This window comes from Myotis brandtii, unplaced genomic scaffold, assembly GCF_000412655.1.
Source record: "Myotis brandtii unplaced genomic scaffold, ASM41265v1 scaffold25, whole genome shotgun sequence".
NCBI lineage: Eukaryota > Metazoa > Chordata > Mammalia > Chiroptera > Vespertilionidae > Myotis > Myotis brandtii.
Genome location: NW_005359477.1, coordinates 1,010,879 through 1,029,425, shown reverse-complemented (window position 1 = coordinate 1,029,425; position 18,547 = coordinate 1,010,879). Strand labels below are relative to the sequence as shown.

The window sequence follows — 18,547 nt, the reverse complement described above, 5'->3', positions numbered from 1 at the left end:
AAAAAGATAATCTTTAATAAATGTTTATTGATTGATTAACCAATTGAAAAATATACTAAATTTCTTTGTATTCCAAGTTGTTCATTGGTAACATAGAAATAATACTATTAACTGTCTTTTATAGAATTATTTAATAGGATGAAGTTAGACAATTGTTCTCTAATCTTCTTTGAAGAAAAACATTCAAGACATACAAAGCCCCCTTCAAGATGGTGCAGAGCTTACCTGTACAGTCAAGTTCCTTAGTCTGAGGAGTGCACTGCACCAGTGTCTGAACTCTCGTCGTTTGTGAGCCAGCAAAATGTCAGACATCTTTAATGTTATAAGCCAGCGGTTCTCAACCTGTGGGTCGCGACCATCGGAAAACACATATAGCATATCAGATATTTACATCATGATTCATAACAGTAGCAAAATTACAGTTATGAAGTAGCAGCAAAAATAATTTTATGGTTGGGGGTCACCACAACATGAAGAACTGTATTAAAGGGTCGCGGCATTAGGAAGGTTGAGAACCACTGTATAAGCTCTATTGCAGAACACCATATGACAGTGTTTTTGTGAAGTGGATAGAATTATATAATTGTTTATGCAGCCCCAGAGCCCACCTCTCTGCTGCCCCGCCTCATGGGAAGTGCCATATGAAGCTGGTGCACCACACAGAAAAGTGGTCCCCGCTGACGGTGTCTGGCCAAGGTACTGAAGGGTAATAGGTGAATGAAATGGCAAAGGAAGCAACTTCAAGGGGAGGAGTAAAGGGTAGCACCTTTAGGTCTTGACCAGGTCATAGAGACCTCTGCAAAAGGGAAACTCTTATGTTTCTAAATTGAATGTTCCGTTTGGGGGTGCTCATGGGCTCTTGGGAGGGGGTAAAAATTTTAGTATCTCAAATTTTTGTGACTCAAAAAAGCTGACATTGGGAAATGGGATGGTGTTTTTTTTCTCTCCTTTTGCATTGGGCAAGTCCATATATTTTAAAGTATAAAAAATGATGGTAGAATCTCAGGAAATACTGATTTCCCTTTGTCTTCTTTTGAAATTTTCTGGGGCAACCAGTCTTTGTGCACTCGAGTAGTAGTTTTCAGACCTTTTGAGACCCTGGGAAGGTGGTCCAACTGCACTCAGGGGGCTCCTTGACCCTTTTGTGGGCTGTGTGCACAGTCTTGTTGTAGTTGAGCCTTGATTGCTGTTGGTGTCACTGTGTGGAATTGACCTGGAGGCCAATTGGCTGTGGGGACCAGCTGCGACTACAATGGGAGAGCTGCTGTGCAGGAGACACCCTTATGGAGCAGGACTTGCTTCAATGGAGCTTTGGTGCTCACTGAGTCTGCCTCTTGAGTGTGTCGCTTATGGATGTGAAGAGTTGTAATCTGATATGGTCTCACCCTGACCACTGGGTACACTGGTTCTTAGGTCTCCAGGGATGTGCAAAGTCAGCCACTGCCTGGGGCCACCCAGCAGGAGCTACAGAGAGATCTATAGATTCCTCCTCTTTGTATGGGGTTTAGAAGTGTCCATGTAAGGCCCAACTGTGAAGCAAGGCAGGCTGGTGCTGGTGCTGGGGTTTTTCTTTTTTGGCCTTTTATTGCTAGGCTTGCAGCTCCCTGACCCTGCTTCAGCTTGTTTAACAGAGTTTTTGCCTGAGAAAGGACAGCCCATTCATATGCAAAAGCCACTGCGCACAGCTTAGGTGGGGTTGTAAATTGGATGAGGCAGGGTCTTAGGGAATCACCAGGGCGGAGCAAACAGAAATGGCTGCCAGTCAGCCCTGCACCAGGGAGGTCCCAGCACAGGAACAATGATCCCTGCCAGCACCTTCATCAGGAGAAAGCTGCTCCCGAGTTCCTGCCCCAATGCCAGACAGTCCAGTTTCTGTATGTGTCGCGGTCCCCGTGAGCCTCGCCCAGAACTGGAGCTCAGAGCAAATGGGAGCTTGTAAATTCAGTCTGTGGTGCCAGCCTTTTAAGAGGAGCAGCTGGGTCTCCAGCAGCCTGTGTGTCAGTCAGCCCCAATCCGCACTGGTTTTTACAGCCCATAGTTCTTACCGCCCATAGGGACTTCTTTCCCCAGCTCTGGAACCCTGGACTGGGGGTCTGGTGAGGGGCTGGGACCCCTCGCTCCTCCAGGAGGCCTCCGCAGAGGCACTCTCCCTCCCGATTAAAAAAGTGGTACATGTGGGTGCCAGACCAGCCCATTCCGTGCCTCTGCACCTCCGCACCTCCTACCAGTCTCAATGTGCTTTCTTCATTACCTCTCTAGTTGTAGTACTTCCACTCAGCCAGCTTTCCCGTGGTTCTGGATGATAGTAGTTCTGTATTTTAGTTGTAATTTTGATGTGGTTTTGGGAGGCAGCAAGTACAGGCGTTTACCTATGCCACCATCTTGGTTCCATCCCGAAAACTCACACTTTTTAAAGCAGATGCATTAGTTTGAAACCAGCCTTCTGACACATGGACTGTTTATGGCCCAGGGACCTCAGTGTGAGTCTGGAAGCCCATGGTGATGGAATACTTCCCTTTCTTCCATTAGCTCACTGTTTAAACTTGGGCAAATTATGTTATGTTTTTGGCCATGGTGCTCTTCTTTATAAAATGAGGTAAGCTGGTAAATGAAATGTCCCCTTGAAAAGGGGGGTTCTCCCCTGTACCACAATCTCTTTATCTGGTAGAACTACAGAGTTTCTCTGAAGAGACAAAAAACAATACACTATCAGAAGACTTGAATGAGTGAGCTGATGAAGCCAGGTGTTTAGAGACCAATCCTTGCAAATGTCCTGCCCAGTAAGAAACCCTCCCCTGGTTTCTGGTTTCTCCTTTTGGCATAATAAACAACAACAAAGGAAGAATAACAGCTCAACTTGTAGAGTCACTAATTATCCAAGTGGTCCGTTATCTAAGAGCTGGAAACTATCCTGGAAAGTCCACAGTGATGACTACCTGTGATTTACTCGAGTGTGACGTGGAAGAGTAAGCTGTTACTAAATTGTAGTCAACAAATCCAAAGCAGCAGAGAGAGGAAGTGGGAGAGAGTGAAACTAGATACGGTAGTGTAGAAACTGAAAATGTATTTGCCTCCAAGCATGAGTAGGTACATATTTTTTTTAATAGATTGCCCAGTGTACACTCTATCTTAATCTTTCCAGAATGTACAAATTAAAGTCTTGTGAGGGTATTGGCACCATGTCCTCTGCTCTTTGGGAATCATTAGTGAACACCTATTTTACAAGAATTTTTCTGTAAAAGAAAAACACAGCCCTAGCTGGTTTGGCTCAGTGGATAGAGCATTGGCCTGTGGACCAAAGGGTCCTGGGTTCAATTCCAGTGAAGAGCATATACCTTGATTGCAGGTTCCTCCCCAGCCTGGGCCCCGGTCAGGGAGCATGGAGGAGGCAACCAATTGATGTGTTTCTCTCACATCGATGTTTTTCTCTGTCTTTCCCTCTCTCTTCCACTCTCCCTGGAAAAATATGGAAAAATATCCTCGGGCGAGGATTAACAAAGAAAGAAAGAAAAAAAAACCACACACACAAAATCAGGGGAAATTGAAAAACTTGGAGGTAACCTAGACATTTGAATCATATTATAAATGGAAATAAGTAATAATGTGTTAGCCTAACCAATGATTGACAAATGCTACAGAAATCCCCAAACGTACTTTCTTGTTTGGGCAAGAGTTGAAGTTTGTGTTGCAATTCGAACCTACTGTTTCAATGAATATATGCCAGAAGGCATAGTAGCTGTCTTGGGATTCTTCCTTATCCAGTCCGCCAACAGTAACATTCTGAAGACTGGCACGTTGAAGAGTCCTCCTTAGCTTTTGCTTAGCATCTGTGATGTCAGCAAGCAGCCTGATAAGTCTAAGGTCGGGGCTCATAGGTGCAGATGTCTGCAGGGCCAACAAGACACCATAACGAGTGAAGTGGATTAGGAACAAAAAGAGTTCTCTATCTGGGACAAGTAATATTTCATTTTCCTCTTAAATCTACTAAAAAAGAAAAGGCACATACTGGGATGATAAATGGCAATGACACTTGGTCTCAGTTTGGGGGACAATAGCGGGTAGTGGGGACTTTGGGAAACAGGGAAGTAGTTGCTCCTACGCTTCAGCTGCCTCACTGGGATGCAGCCCTAGAACATGCAGATCTGATTTTTCTGCAAGAATCTAGAAAACTGGATTTTTAATGTGAAAGACTAGGTTTAATACTTTATTCAAGGTGTTTTTGCAACTACTTTAAAATTTTTGAAACTCTGTAAGAGCCAATCCTGTGTAAGCCTAACAAAAAAATTACACCCATAGGCTTGTTCCTTGTTCAAGAGGTCACCATTTTATAACCTGTGGATGTTGAGTAAGAAAGAACTTGTCAACTTGCTCCATCTTCAGTTTGGAGAAAAAAAACGAAGACTTGTGGTTTATTATTTGTATGTCTTTAAATAGGCTTTCTCAGATAGAGAGAAAAATGTAAAAAGCAAAGGGCACTTGAGAACAATACTTATAATGGTTAAATCACCACTGACTGTCCTTTTATACTTAATTGCTGTAGCATCGGAGCCAGAGTTCTTGCATTATTGTGGAAAACATGATTTTGTATTAGGACCCGCATCCATATCTATGTGAGCTATTGCTGATGTCAGGCATATGCTGTCTGTACAGTCATCTTGCTGTGAACATGATCCTCAATAAAAAACTCACTGGAACAAGAACAGACATATAGACCAATGGAACAGAACAGAGAACCCAGAGATCGACCCAACCCATTATGCTCAGTTAATATTTGACAAAGGAGGCAAGAGCATACAATGGAGTCAAGATAGTCTCTTCAATAAAGGGTGTTGGGAAAATTGGATGGATACTTGCAAAAAAATAAGAAACTAGAACACGAACTTACACCATACACAAAAATAAATTCAAAGTGGATAAAGGACTTAAATGTACGACAGGAAACCATAAAAATCTTAGAAGACTCCAAAGGCAGCAAAATAGCAGACATATGTCATAGCAATATCTTTTCCAGTATAGCTCCTAGGGCAATGGAGACTAAGGAGAAAATAAACAAATGGGAGTACATCAAAATAAAAAGCTTCTGCACAGCAAAAGAAACCATCAACAAAACAAGAAAGCCCACTGCATGGGAGAACATATTTGCCAATGTTATCTCTGATAAGGGTTTAATCTCCAAAATTTACAGGGAACTCCTACAACTTAATAAAAGGAAGATAAACAATCCCATCAAAAAATGGAAAGAACCTAAATAGACACTTTTCTAAAGAGGACATACAGAAGGCCAAGAGACCTTGAAAACATGCTCAAAGTCACTAATCATCCAAGAGATGCAAATCAAAACAACAATGAGGTACCATCTCACACCTGTCAGAATGGCTATCATCAACAAATCAACAAACGACAAGTGCTGGAGAGGATGTGGAGAAAAAGGAACTCTCCTGCACTGCTGGTGGGAATGCAGACTGGTGCAGCCACTATGGAAGACAGTATGGAGTTTCCTCAAAAAGCTGGAAATGGAACTCCCATTTGACCCTGTGATCCCACTTCTAGGAATATATCCCAAGAAACCAGAAACACCAATCAGAAAGGATATATGCACCCATATGTTCATAGCAGCACAATTCACCATAGCTAAGATCTGGAAACAGCCTAAGTGCCCATCAGTAGATGAATGGATTAGAAAACTGTGGTACATCTACACAATGGAATACTATGCTGCTGTAAAAAAGAAGGTATAATGAACAACATAAACTAATGAACAAAAATAGAACCAGAGACATAGAAGCATTGAACAGACTGTAAAACCTATGAGGCAAGGTGGGGGTGAGGGGGTAAGAGATCAACCAAAGGACTTATATGCATGCATATGAGCAAAACCAATGGACACAGACAGTAGGAGGGTGAGGTCTTGTGCTTGAGGGTGGGGGTGATGGAGGAGAGGTCAATGGAGACAAAACCAATGGACACAGACAGTAGGAGGGTGAGGGCTAGTGCTTGGGGGTGGGGGTGACGTGGGAGAGGTCAATGGAGGGGAAAAGGAGATTCATGTAATACTTTAAATAATAAAGAATTTAAAATGTAAAAAACAACTCACTGGAATGATTCAGATTGCTCCATATTATAGCAAAGATAGGGAGCTTTGACATCTAGAGGAGACATAAGGTTTTGTAGTTTTTATAAAATAGATGTTTGGCACTTTGTAGACAATACATTATCAAAGTAAAAACTCCCATATTTAACAGCAAAATTAGAGGCCTGACCAGGTAGCTCAGTTAGTTAGAGCATCGTCCCCATACATCAAGATTGTGGGTTCAATCCCCAGGTCAGGGCATGTACAAGAATCAACCAATGAATGCATAGATAAGTGGAACAACCGATGGATGTTTGTCTTCCTCTCTCTCTCTCTCTCTCTCTCTCCCTCTCCCTTCTTCTCCCTCTCTAAAAAATAAAAGCAAAGTTAAATTTTGGAAAATAAACTATAATACCTGGAAAACAAAAACACTCTGACAAAACCTGGAATCCCTTCACGTTGTTTTAGATGCATGAAAGCAATGCATTTTGGGTCTTGAGCATTCCTTGATTTGTAGTCTAGATACTGCTTCAGATAGGTTAGTACTTTTCCCCAGTCACTGCTGTTTTTATGGTGTCTTTTTGCCTTTATCTCTCAAACCAAGTATTAATGACTCCTATATTACTTTACAGCACTTAGTGAGAGGTTTAAACATTTCATTTGTATTTTTGTTTTAAAAATACAATAAATAATTTGTGTTGCATTTAGCAGTGAAGGAAGTATCTGTTTACCTAAATGTGTGGTGAATACATTCAGGCTTTGTGTGATTCATAGTCTAAGAGTGCTAAGGTAATTAAGTAAATAAATGCATGTTCAGTTTCCTGGACCAGAAATTAGAAGTGTGTTGGCAAGGAGTCACTGAAGATGAGCTATTGTGGTGAGAGAAAGATTGGCAAGGGCTTAAAACTGTGCGAACATGCAGATTTGTGAAATCCCCACAAATTACCACAGAAGCCGAGGAGGCTCTTGTTCTAATTTTAGTGCCCAGCTTGGTTTCACTTACTATTTCAACCTTTCAACATCCTTATTGTGACTGGTAGATCCAGCAGCAAAACTTTTCTTGGAAATGTTTTTCTGTACTATCCACTCTCAAGAATTGTTTTCAGGGATATTAGTCACCTGACATGCATTTATTTCCATTCTGCAGAAGAATGCATGCCATTGTCAAGACTTAGATACCACTCATGACTCTTTGGTACACATGAGATACCACTTACATTTCTATATGTATCTACTGAAATCTCCTGCCTCCTCTTTGGGGGCATGTACTAGTATGTGTCTTTGTATCCCCTTAAGTACTTGTGATAAAAAAAATAGATGGACACTGATCAATAAAAATATAATTGAATAGATTGAGTTGTATGTGTAGAGAACTCTCGTTTTATCCTCCTGAAATAATGAATACTACAGAGTATGAAGCTGAGTACAGAATCTTTATTTAAGAAATCATAGAACTAACACATAGTTAGTAGAAATGGGATTTAAGCTAGTTCTCATTTTATAGCTCAAATTTTCAGTCTGTGCTGCCTTTCTTCCCCCTCTTTTTCCTTTCTCTCTCTCCCTCCCCCTCTCTCTCCCTCTCCAGCTCTCCCTCCCTTCCTTCCTTCCTTTCTTTTTCACATGGATATATGTAGATAAAATATATGTGGCTTGTGAGTTTGAGAGAGATGACATAAACAGAAATTATTTCATCCCTTAGGTAGAGGGCACTGCCGGGTCGCTTACCAGAAATAGAATAATAGTAGCTAATACTTCTTGAGAATATACTATGTGCCAGCTAATGAGCACTTTACCTGTGTTAACTCATTTAATTCTCATAACAACCCTACAGCATAGATTCTATTACGCTACTATTGAGATAAAGATATCAAGACACAGATTAAATAACTTGCCACACAGCTATAAAGTGCAAGAGTCTACTTGGATCCCAGTGGTCTGGCTCTAGAGTCCAAGTGCTTAACATTAAGCTGCACTCAGAAGAGAACCCGTTAAAGGAGTGGCACGTGTGAAGCCTACACCGAGCCATAGAAAGGGCTACACTGGACTGTGCCACTTGGACCTTCACAGAAGCTTTTAGTTGTGATGCTTAGAACATGGCAGTTCCTCCTCTTTCCCTCTCTCAATGTTTGGTGAGTGAAAGAAGGACACATATGTACTTGTATTCCTTTAAGACTTCATCCTTCTGTTAGCACTGCTGCTTTGCCACACCTCTCTGCCCTTTTCAGAGTCATTTTCTCTGCATGCGGTGTGCTTCTTCTTTTCCCGGCTCAGTGCAGCCCCACTCATGCTTCGAGACGCATCTCAGTTCTCTGAGTCAGAAGTCGATTTTACTTCTCTCATGACTCTTTCATAATGCCCTTTACCCTAATTCTGCTCATGCGTGTCCCCTCTGTCGATCCTACGGCTTCTGAGATCATAATCTGTGTCTGCCATGGTGGTAAGCAGTGTCTGGCACAGAAGAAAAAAAGTGTTTACTCAATAGTCACAGTGGTTCTCAACCTCCTGGCCCTTTAAATACAGTTCCTCATGTTGTAACCCAACCATAAAATTATTTTCGTTGCTACTTCTTAACTGTAATGTTGCTACTGTTATGAATCGTAATGTAAATATCTGATATGCAGGATGGTCTTGGGCGACCCCTGTGAAAGGGTCGTTCGCCTGCCGAAGGGGTTGTGACCCACAGGTTGAGAACCGCTGCAATAGAAGATAAAATCACTGGGGAAAGTATTCACTGTATTTTTATTTTCTTTACCATAAATCTGTAATACTAAAAATTTTGGAGCGTGTCTTGAAATTCCATTATGGGCATGTTCATATAAACAGAGAAAAATTCATTCACTAATCAAATGAAAAAATTCAAGAATAAGATCAGAGAAGAAAATTGGAGAAGGAACAAATTTGAAGTTTGAAGGCCATGTTGGAAGAATGAGGTGGCAGAGAAAAATACCCATATAAAGGTATCAGACACACTTCTATATTTGGGGCTAGAAAGACAAAAGACATGGTCTGGTTCTCAAGAAACCACTGGGGAGGCAGAACCACTTTGTAATACAAACCATACAATTACTAAAGGAGGTCAGTATGTCCAGTGTCGGTATGTCCTGCCTGGATGAGGTGAGAGGGAGGAGGAGAATTCAAGTGGGTATCTGAGGATGTGAGTATGGGATTGCCAAGCAGACATATTGGGGGAGGGGACAAACTTTGCAAAGAAGCAGCATGTGCAAAGCATGATGTCTTGGTTCAGGCTGCTATCAAAAATACCATAGACTGGGAGTCTTCAACCACAAACCACCTTCATTCCTTAATTATCTCCCAAAGGTTCCTTCTTCAAATACCATAGCAGTAGGGATTAGGATTTTAATGTAGGAGTTTTTGGGGGGACACAAACATTCACTCTGTATCACATGGGCACTATGAGAAAGTTCATTTTACAACAGTAACGTGGTGGAGTGAAGCGAAGGTGAATAGAGAAGCGTTAGGGTATGAATGGCACAGACAGTGAAGGCCATTCCTGAAAGACTTTGTCTGCCATCCGAGGACCTTAGAGTTAGATAAGAGACAATAGGGTTGAAAATGGGAATCATGTGATCGATCTGATAATTTGGAAAGATTGGTTTGGCACTGATAGAGAGTAGAGATTATAGGAGGGGAGTGTTAATCTGAAGCCTGATACGTAAGCATTGCAGAGGACACGGGATAGGTAATGACAGCTATTCTGAACCCAGGAGTGGCAGTGGAGAGGAAGAGGAGTAGAGGCATAGGAGAAGCATTTGGGAGGTAGATGATCAGACTTGCATATGGAGAGATGGTTAAAGAAGGTGCTAGGAAATCTAGGGTGAGTCCCAAGTCCCTGGAATAGAATATTGGGGGGCAGGTTGAGGAATCAAGGAAGCAAGTACAGGAAGTATAGCAGTTCAGAGAAGTGAAATGGACATATTTTTAAACAGATACCATTTTTAAAGCAGATATAATTCATATACCATACCTTTTTAAAGTGTACAGTTCAGGATTTTTAGTATATTCACAAGGTTATACAACCACCTTCAAATTCCAGAACATTTTTATCACCCCCAAAAGAAACCCTGAACTCTGCAGCCACTCCTATACCCCAATTCCCTCGGCCCCTGGAAACCACTAATTTACTTTCTGTCTCTATAGATTTACCTATTGTGAACATTTTATATAAATGGAATCATGCAATATATGATATAGCCTTTTGTGTCTGGCTTCTTTCACTGAGCATAATGGCTTCAAAGTTTATCCATGTTGTAGTCTGTGTCAATATTTGATTCTTTTTTATGGTTGAACAATATTCCATTATATAGATTCCGCCCGGTGCACGGATTTGCCCTCTCGCAATCTGGGACTCCTCGGGGTTGTTGGAGAGCCGGGTTTTGGCTTGATCCCCGCAGGCCATGCTTCTAGTATGCATGTAAGATCTTTGGTTAATCTCTTCTCACCCTCTCCCCACTTCCCTCTGAGATTCATCAGTCTGTTCCATGTTTCCATGCCTGTGGTTTCCGCTCCTGCATTGAGTGTCTGCCCCCTGGTGGTCAGTGTGCGTCATAGCTACTGGACAGTAGGCCGGTTGGTCGGTCGGCCAGTCAGCTGGTCACTTAGGCTTTTATATATAGAGATACCTCATCTTGTTTATGCATTCATCACTTCATGGACATTTGGGTTGTCTCCGCTTTGGGGCTATTGTGAATAATACTGCTGTGAACATTTGTGTACATGCTTTTGTGTGAACATAAGTTCTCAATTTTCTTGGATACATACCTAGGAGTGAATTTGCTGGATCATATGGTAACACTGCATTTAAGTTTTTGAGGAACTGCCAAGCCATTTTTCAAAGTGGTTGTATCATTTTGCATTGCCATTAGCATCATGATGGTGCGATATGAAAACTTACCCAGAAGTTAAGCAAAAGTTGCCCAAAATCACACACTAGCAGTAGCAGAGCCAGGACGTAATCCCACGTCTGCCTATCTCCAGACCCCACTCTGTCCTCAACAGTACCCCATGCAGCGGGCCTCAGTTTGGTTTGGAGTCACCCACATAGAGGTGGTAGTTGAAGTGGTGGTTGTGGATGAGTGTACTGTAGAGAGTTTGAGGTGAGAGGGAAAAGCCAGGCATGGGAACCTGCAAATCCCCAGCAAACAGTCTGCAACATGAGACCAAGAAACTGCAACCAGCGGCATTGGAGGAAAGCCAGGGAAGAGATGTTGCCAGGAAAACCATCCAAGGATAACATTTTAGCAAGAGTGTGGTCAAGAGCGACACATGGCTGCTGAGCATTGGCGTGACTTCCGCCAGAGTGGTTTTGGTGAAGTGTGGGGTGCGGTGGGGTGGGGAGTGAAGGAAGAATTGGACAGACCTTGATTCTAGTGATCTGAAGAGGAATGGAATGAGCCAGCAAACTTTATTGGCTGTGAAGGATGGGGAGATAGGAGAGATGGCCAGCAGAGAGCTGGTGTTTTTGTGTTTGGCCAGAAAAGACACCTCATGTTTACTTAAATTGCTAACAATCTAGTTCCAATTAGTGAATTCCTCCCTTCTTTTATAACTACCAACACAAGCCATATTCTCAGTCCTTTTTCTCCTCCAACTCTTTAGGAAAAGCTACCTTCTTCTCCCTCTATCTTCCTTTCTTCTTTGTCTCTCTCGATCCACTAATGAGTAAAAAATGCCCATTGGATTCATGTTTCTAGGAGTTTCACAATTTCTGAAGGCTAATTTGTCATATAGGGAATAAGTACTGTCAACATCTAAACTTCTTGAGAATTCCCAAAGTTCTTTTCAGCATTTCTGAGAGCCCCACAGAGCTCCTTGCCCTCTATATGCAAATCTGCTGTTAATCCATTTATATTGTTCTAATTGGGAAATATAATTGGGGGTGGCAAAAGTTGGCTTGCAGTTGTGAGTACGTGAAACACAGTTTGTTCTTGTATTATTATTTATTAATTATTGTGTTATTTTCCATACAAACAACTGTAGACCTACTTTTGCCCCACCCTGTATTCTAAATTCTGAATAACCACTCTACAAATATAGTTTGCAACATTTCATCATTTTAGGACTTCCTTTTATTCCTTGTGCTTTATGCTCATAAATCCTTTTACAAATGATTTTCTTTTGTTCTAATGAGGAAGGCAGAGTAACATTATTTCTCTCATGTTAGAAATGATGAAAGTGAACCTTAGAGAAGTTAAATGGGACCTAAGATACTACTGAGATTTTCTACTCCCTTATGTTTTCTCTTTTGTTGGTAAGTATGATGTATTCTATTTAGAATTAAGGTGAAATTAATGTCTTAGATGGGAGGAAGAGAAATGACACCACCTTTTGAGATTTGTTTTCCTTTTTGAGAAAGAAAGAAGCATTTGCTGTAGGGGAAACATCTGAAATAAAAGAGAATAACCAAGTCACTGAGTGGAGCCTTCTAATCATGGGCTTGAAGTTGTGTAAATATAAGTGAGAGTACAGAAATAATCTTTAAAACATTTTTTTTGTTCCTATACTTTACTTTTTTAAATCATCACCGGAGGATATTTTTCCACTGATTTTTTAGAGAGTGGAAGAGAGAGGGAAAGACAGAGAGAAATATCTATGTGAGAGAAACACATCGATTGGATGCCTCCTGCACGTGACCTGACCTGGGCCTGGCCCGGCAGTGAAGAGCCTACAACCTGCAACGGAGGTACTTGCCCTTGACTGGAATAGAACCTGGGACCCTTCAGTCCGCAGGCCCACACTCTATCTACTGAGCCAAACCTGCCTGGGCCCTGTACTTTACTTTTGATAGGTTCCAATAAAAAGTCTAACTTCAAATTCCCGCTTCAGAAGTAATTTATAACTGAAACTGTACCACATCATAAGAGTCCTGAAGACATTTCAAATGTTTTCACTTAGATGGTGCCATAAAAGGGAAATTAATATTCTATGTTCAAGTAGCTTTGTGTACAAAAATTAGCTTAAAATACTTTAAGATATTTAGCTTTTGCCCGGTCAGTATTGCTCAGTGGTTGAGTGTCGAACTATTAACTCAGGAGCTCACGGTTTGATTCCCGGGTTAGGGCACATGCGTGGGTTGTGGACTTGATCCCCAGAAGGGGGCATGCAGGAGGCCGCCAATTGATGATTCTGTCTCATTGATGTTTCTTTCTCTATCTCCCTTTCCCTTCCTCTGTGAAATCAATAAAAATATATTTTTTTAAAAGAAAGAAATTCAGCTTTTAAAGCTTATCACTATCAATAGTGAAGTGCTCATTTCATCAGCACTTCTTCTAAATATTACCTTCTGTGTATTCTTAGTCTTTTTTTCTTGTGAGAATAAGTTTTTTGAGAGCAGTTTGGTGATATCTATTTCATGCTCAATTCTGGAGTCATGCTCTAATAATTCCGGCCACTGCTCTGGCTGACAGCACTGAATTTAGCTGGTATTTCCGTTTGTTTGTGATCCATAAAACTTAATACTCTCAGGTGTCTTCTCTTTCAGGAAGCCTCCCTAAATCTCTCTGGTTGAATTCTGTCCCATTTCTGCGCTCTCATGACACCCGGGCATGTGTCTCTGACACTGGACTTAACAGACTCACTGTTTTTTAATAACCAGTTTGAAATCTGTCGCCCATATGGCGATGTGGGCCCTTTACATCTCAGCCCATACACGGTGCTTAACATTTAACTGATATTCAGTAATCGCTGGCCTTTCACCAAATAATACTTTTCTCTGAGAGCTTGGAGATACTTTTGAAAGCAATCTTTCATTGTCAGTGCTTCTTGCAGCATTCCTACATAGCTACTTAGAACTCAGGATTTTAAATCCTTTCCTGGTATTTTTGGAGACAGGCAGCTTCCACCCCCAGCATGCAGCAATGGTAGATTAGAAAGAGATTTTGTACTCCAGGCTGTGCCTTCTGTTGACATTCTCTTGCTTCTTAGAGGCTTTCGCTGTATAGTCCTCATTCCCTTGGAGCCTCTTTGTGTAGATTCTATCCTCTGAGATTGTCATCTGGCCCCAGTAGGAGGATGCCTAAGAGTTTTATTTACTTATGACAGTTACTGAAAATGATCTCTTGTTCATGGTGGGCACATAAAGCATGAGCATGTTTGTGCTGGTACCAAGTACTGAGCGGATGTCAATAACCAATTCAGAGTCCATCTCATAAGGCCTCCTTGCATTTTTTTGGTAACAGTTAAGTAACATGGTTTAACTGCATTTTATTTATTGCTGGATTTCTGGGGCAGAGCCTGGACTCCCAGAGTTCTTTGGGTAAAGTGCGCAGCACAGTGACTGGCACAGGAGCACTCATAAAGATCTCCTCCTCCATCATCATCATCATCATCATCATCTACTTCTGAGCTGAAGTAGTTTGGGGCCTTATTTTGGGGTGTTATTTACAATTTGAACACTGAAGTTGCCATAGTCTGTCATAATCTTCCATGTGGTTGAATTTGTCCATCTGGAAACCACCTGATTGCAAATGTCTAATATGTATATACTTCGGTTCTCTTCCATGTTGAGCTCCAGCCAGATGCTAGGAAAATACTTCCTTGGTAGGACTTTGGAATTCCATGGTAGTTATTACTAGTGCTCTTCAAGACTGTCAGAATCGCTGTAAATATGTTAGTTTGGTTGCCAATGTTAAATTCCAGGAACCAAGAAAAAATAAATAAAATGCAGCCTAACTTTGTTACTTAATTGTTAACCAAAAAATGCAAGGAGGTCTTGTGAGCTGGTTATTTTCTGTTCAGTATTTGGTACCAGTGAATCCCTGAATTGCCAAGATTGCTGTAATAATGGTGGTTATTCATTTGCAGACAATAGGGCCTGTGATTGAATGCTTAAAAGCCAAGCACAAGCATTAGTAAAAATTTCTTCTGGATGATGCCTAGAAATTGATCTAATAAGGAAGCCTTAATAATGATAAAATGTGTGTGGATGGTGGAAAAAGCTTAAATTTTAGAATCAGATGGACCTGACTTTGCAAATGAGTAACACGATATGAACAAGTAATTTAACTTCTGTAGGCCTCAATTTGCTCATCCCTGAAATGAACAGAATAATACCTAGTTTTCTGGGTGTTATAAGATTTAAACATAATAAAGGTAATTTTTCTAACATGATGTCTATCATATTACATGCCACCAGCAAGTAGTATTTGTAGAGACTATTATTTCTTCATTTTCTAAAATCTAGAATAACATTGATTATTAATGCTTCATTGATTTAGTAAAAGCTCTTTGCAGGGGGGAAAAAATTTAAAAACCCAGGAAAACCTCATTTAACAAACCCTTCCAAGACAAAAATGCAAAAAAAAAATTACTTTTAGAGTTAAGAAATACAGTATTATCCAGGGCTACCACATATTGTCATTGTTAACTAAATTTGGGGGATATTGCTCCACTATCCATGAATAATAGCTTATTCTCTGAGTCATCATTTCAAGCTGTTTACAGCATTTTAATTTTACTGTAACCATTTGGCCCACTTCCCAAGTTCATACTATTCCATTTGGTTTGTGATAGAAACAACTTTGACAGTGTTGATAATGAGACTGTGACAGAACATGCTGAGAAAAGTAACTTATTAAAGAACATAAGATAGCCCTAGCCGGTTTTGCTCAGTGGATAGAGCATCACCCTACAGATCAAAGGGTCCCGGGTTCAATTTCAGTCAAGGGCATGTACCTTGGTTGCAGGCTTCACCCCGGCCTGGGCCCTGGTTGGGGAGTGCAGGAGGCAACCAATTGATGGGTTTCTCTCACATTGATGTTTTTCTCTGTCTTTCCCTCTCTCTTCCACTCTCTTTAAAAATCAATGGAAAAATATACTTGGGTGAGGTTTAAAAAAATTTTTTAAAAGGACATAAAATAGAGAAATCCAGAGAACTAGAGATGACATTGAAAGAAATGAGAGGGGAAATTAAAATTGAAACAAGATCAATGCAGAAACAAGCAAAGAATACCAAATGTGGAGAGTACATAGAAGAAAAAACAGTATGTATTTTGTGATTTATGACCTTTTTCAAAACAACAGGTGAGGACTTTAGAGAGGGTGAGTTGTAGGGCAGAGACACAAAACCTGGCTGGAAAGGTGGAGAACAAGGGATGGTGGCTGAGGTAGTAGTTGCCAGAATGAAATGCTCTGGATCAAGTCAAAGGGTGGGAGGTAAATGATTTCTTTATTTTTTCACTTCCAGTAAGTGTCTGTCTTTCTCTTCACCATTTCAAGCAAAGCTAGGTGGAGTGGGAGCAGGGTCCCAGGCCCTTCTGAGGAAACCACCTAACAAATGCCAGCCATGCTTCAGCTCTGAGCTTCTTCCTTATGGAAACCATGTGTTCATACTTATGGAAACTAGACTATAACAGAAAAAACTCTGGATTGCCTGCCCCATACAGAAGAATTAATTATCCAAGAAAAGTTACCATAAATAATTTCAGAAACTTGACACACGTAAAAGATGTCACCCAAGGAACAAGGAACACTAAACTTCCCTTCAAACAGATTCCAAAGGAAGAGAGTCATTAGCCTTCTACTCTGGATGGGAATAATCCCAGTACTTCTGGCTTCTTTCTCCCGCTCTTCACAATATCTTTTGTATTTTTTCTCCTCTTGATAAACTTCAGACCTGTCTCCATCAGACCTTCTACCACATGACCTTATCTCCTCCTTTTTAGAGTAAATTTAAAAAGTTTCTGCTTAGGCGGAAACTTCCTTGACTTCCTGCTATCAGGAGGACAAATCTTATATCTTTACCCATTTTTCTCTTTCCTGTTGTTACATTAAAAGAGGTGACCCTCTGCTTTATCTCAGATAAATCCCACCACCTGTGCATGGGTTCATCACCCTTGTCCTCTCAGGGGCCTTGTTAAAAGATTAAATTATCTTTCTTCTGTCCCTTAAATTTCCCTTTCCACGGATTATTTGCACTTACACATACTCAGGTGTGTCAACTCAGAAGTCTGTAACAGTTATGCACATGCTAACTCAACATTTCCCCTTGTATGTCTTAGACATCTCTAATTCAATGTGTTCAAGAGTGAACTCACCATTCGCCTCCCATGAACTTCCTACTCTTTCTCCCTTCCCTCAATTTAGCAATTTTGGTTGGGTTATGAAATGACTTCATAACCCAACCAAATGTCAAGCTAGAAATCTGGAAAGCATCCTTGATTTCCTCCTTTCTGATCATTCCACCATAGCAAACAAATCAACAAATCTTGTTGGGTCTATCTTCAAAATATATTCAATAACCAGCCATGCATCTCTATCTCCATTGCCACAGTCTGGTTTAGATAACCATCATCTCTTGCCTGAAAGGCTATAATTGACTACTAGTTGGTTTCCCATCATTAGTGTAGGTCTTTACTAATCTCTTCTTTATACTGCAGCTAGAGGGAATCTTTAAAAAATCCAAATATGATCATGCCACTCTCCTCACCTTTAAAACAATGATAAAGTCCAGACTCCTTAATATAGCTTACAATACTGTTCATGAGCTACTTGTATTGACTATTTAGTCTCATATCTCACTACATTAAATACTTCAGCCAATCAAAATGTCTTTCAACTTTTCTTAATTGGCATCTCCCCACCCATTCTTTGCCTTGCGTGAACTATGATTCCTAGACTAAATTAGTGCCCCAACCCTTCATAAGATACATTATTGTAATTACTTGCTTAATTCTTTGCTAGAGTATAAAGGCATGCATTGTGTCTGTCTTGCTCACCAATTTAGCTTTCTCCCTGTTCACCCCCAACTTCTTCTGCCAGCCACTATAGTGCCTTACTTAGTAATTGTTGTCTAATAGATTCACAGTAAGTATTTGTCAAATGATTTATCTTTCAGAGTTTTGTTATTTCTCTTACTGAACTCAATAATCTTGATTCTCCTATGGAGTCTCAGAAAATATAATCACAAAACTTTTTAAATCTCATGTCTGTGGTTAGAAAGGGAGATGAAGCTTGAATGTTGCCAGAACAACAAATGCTATGACACCTTAGTCATTAATCCTTAAGGCTTAAAGGTTTGTAATATTTACTACCCACTTTCACAAAGGATTTAGGCATTTAGAGAAACGCCTTGTCTCCATATGAAGGTTATATGAATGTTAACATATATATATATATGGCCATTTATGTATAAAAATATTTATGTATATCTGCCATTGGGGGGAAAAGAGTTTTCAAGGGTTTGGGGGAGTTGTTTGTTTTCTTGGAATAGAAATAATGCTTTAGACAAGATAATCTTTGGAAGTTCTAATATGGCCAACATCACTTCAAAACCGTTTGTTGAATGCTTATTAGATATAATATGTCACCTTATAAATTCTGCAAGCACAGAGCCAGGAGGAACCTTTGCTGTCATTTTGGCATGCTTCCTAGACACTGTCTGGGAATTTAGTCTACAGCATCTCTGACAATCATTACCTTACTTTGGCTGGAGAACTTTCAGGAATGGAATTCCATTGCTGA

General features: G+C 40.6%; 1 protein-coding gene across 4 annotated transcripts in view; it reads left to right on the top strand.

The window, feature by feature from the left end:
- The window catches only part of RASGRP3 (RAS guanyl releasing protein 3 (calcium and DAG-regulated)), a 76,704-nt gene that overhangs the window by 13,940 nt on the left and 44,217 nt on the right, over positions 1-18,547 (top strand). The window contains exon 1 of one of the 4 annotated variants that reach the window (XM_014540631.1): positions 12,252-12,338. The exons of the other annotated variants lie outside the window; for them this stretch is intronic. The gene's annotated coding sequence lies outside the window, so the exon portion shown is untranslated. Of the gene's footprint in view, positions 1-12,251; positions 12,339-18,547 lie in introns of those variants that run through there. 4 annotated transcript variants of the gene reach the window in all.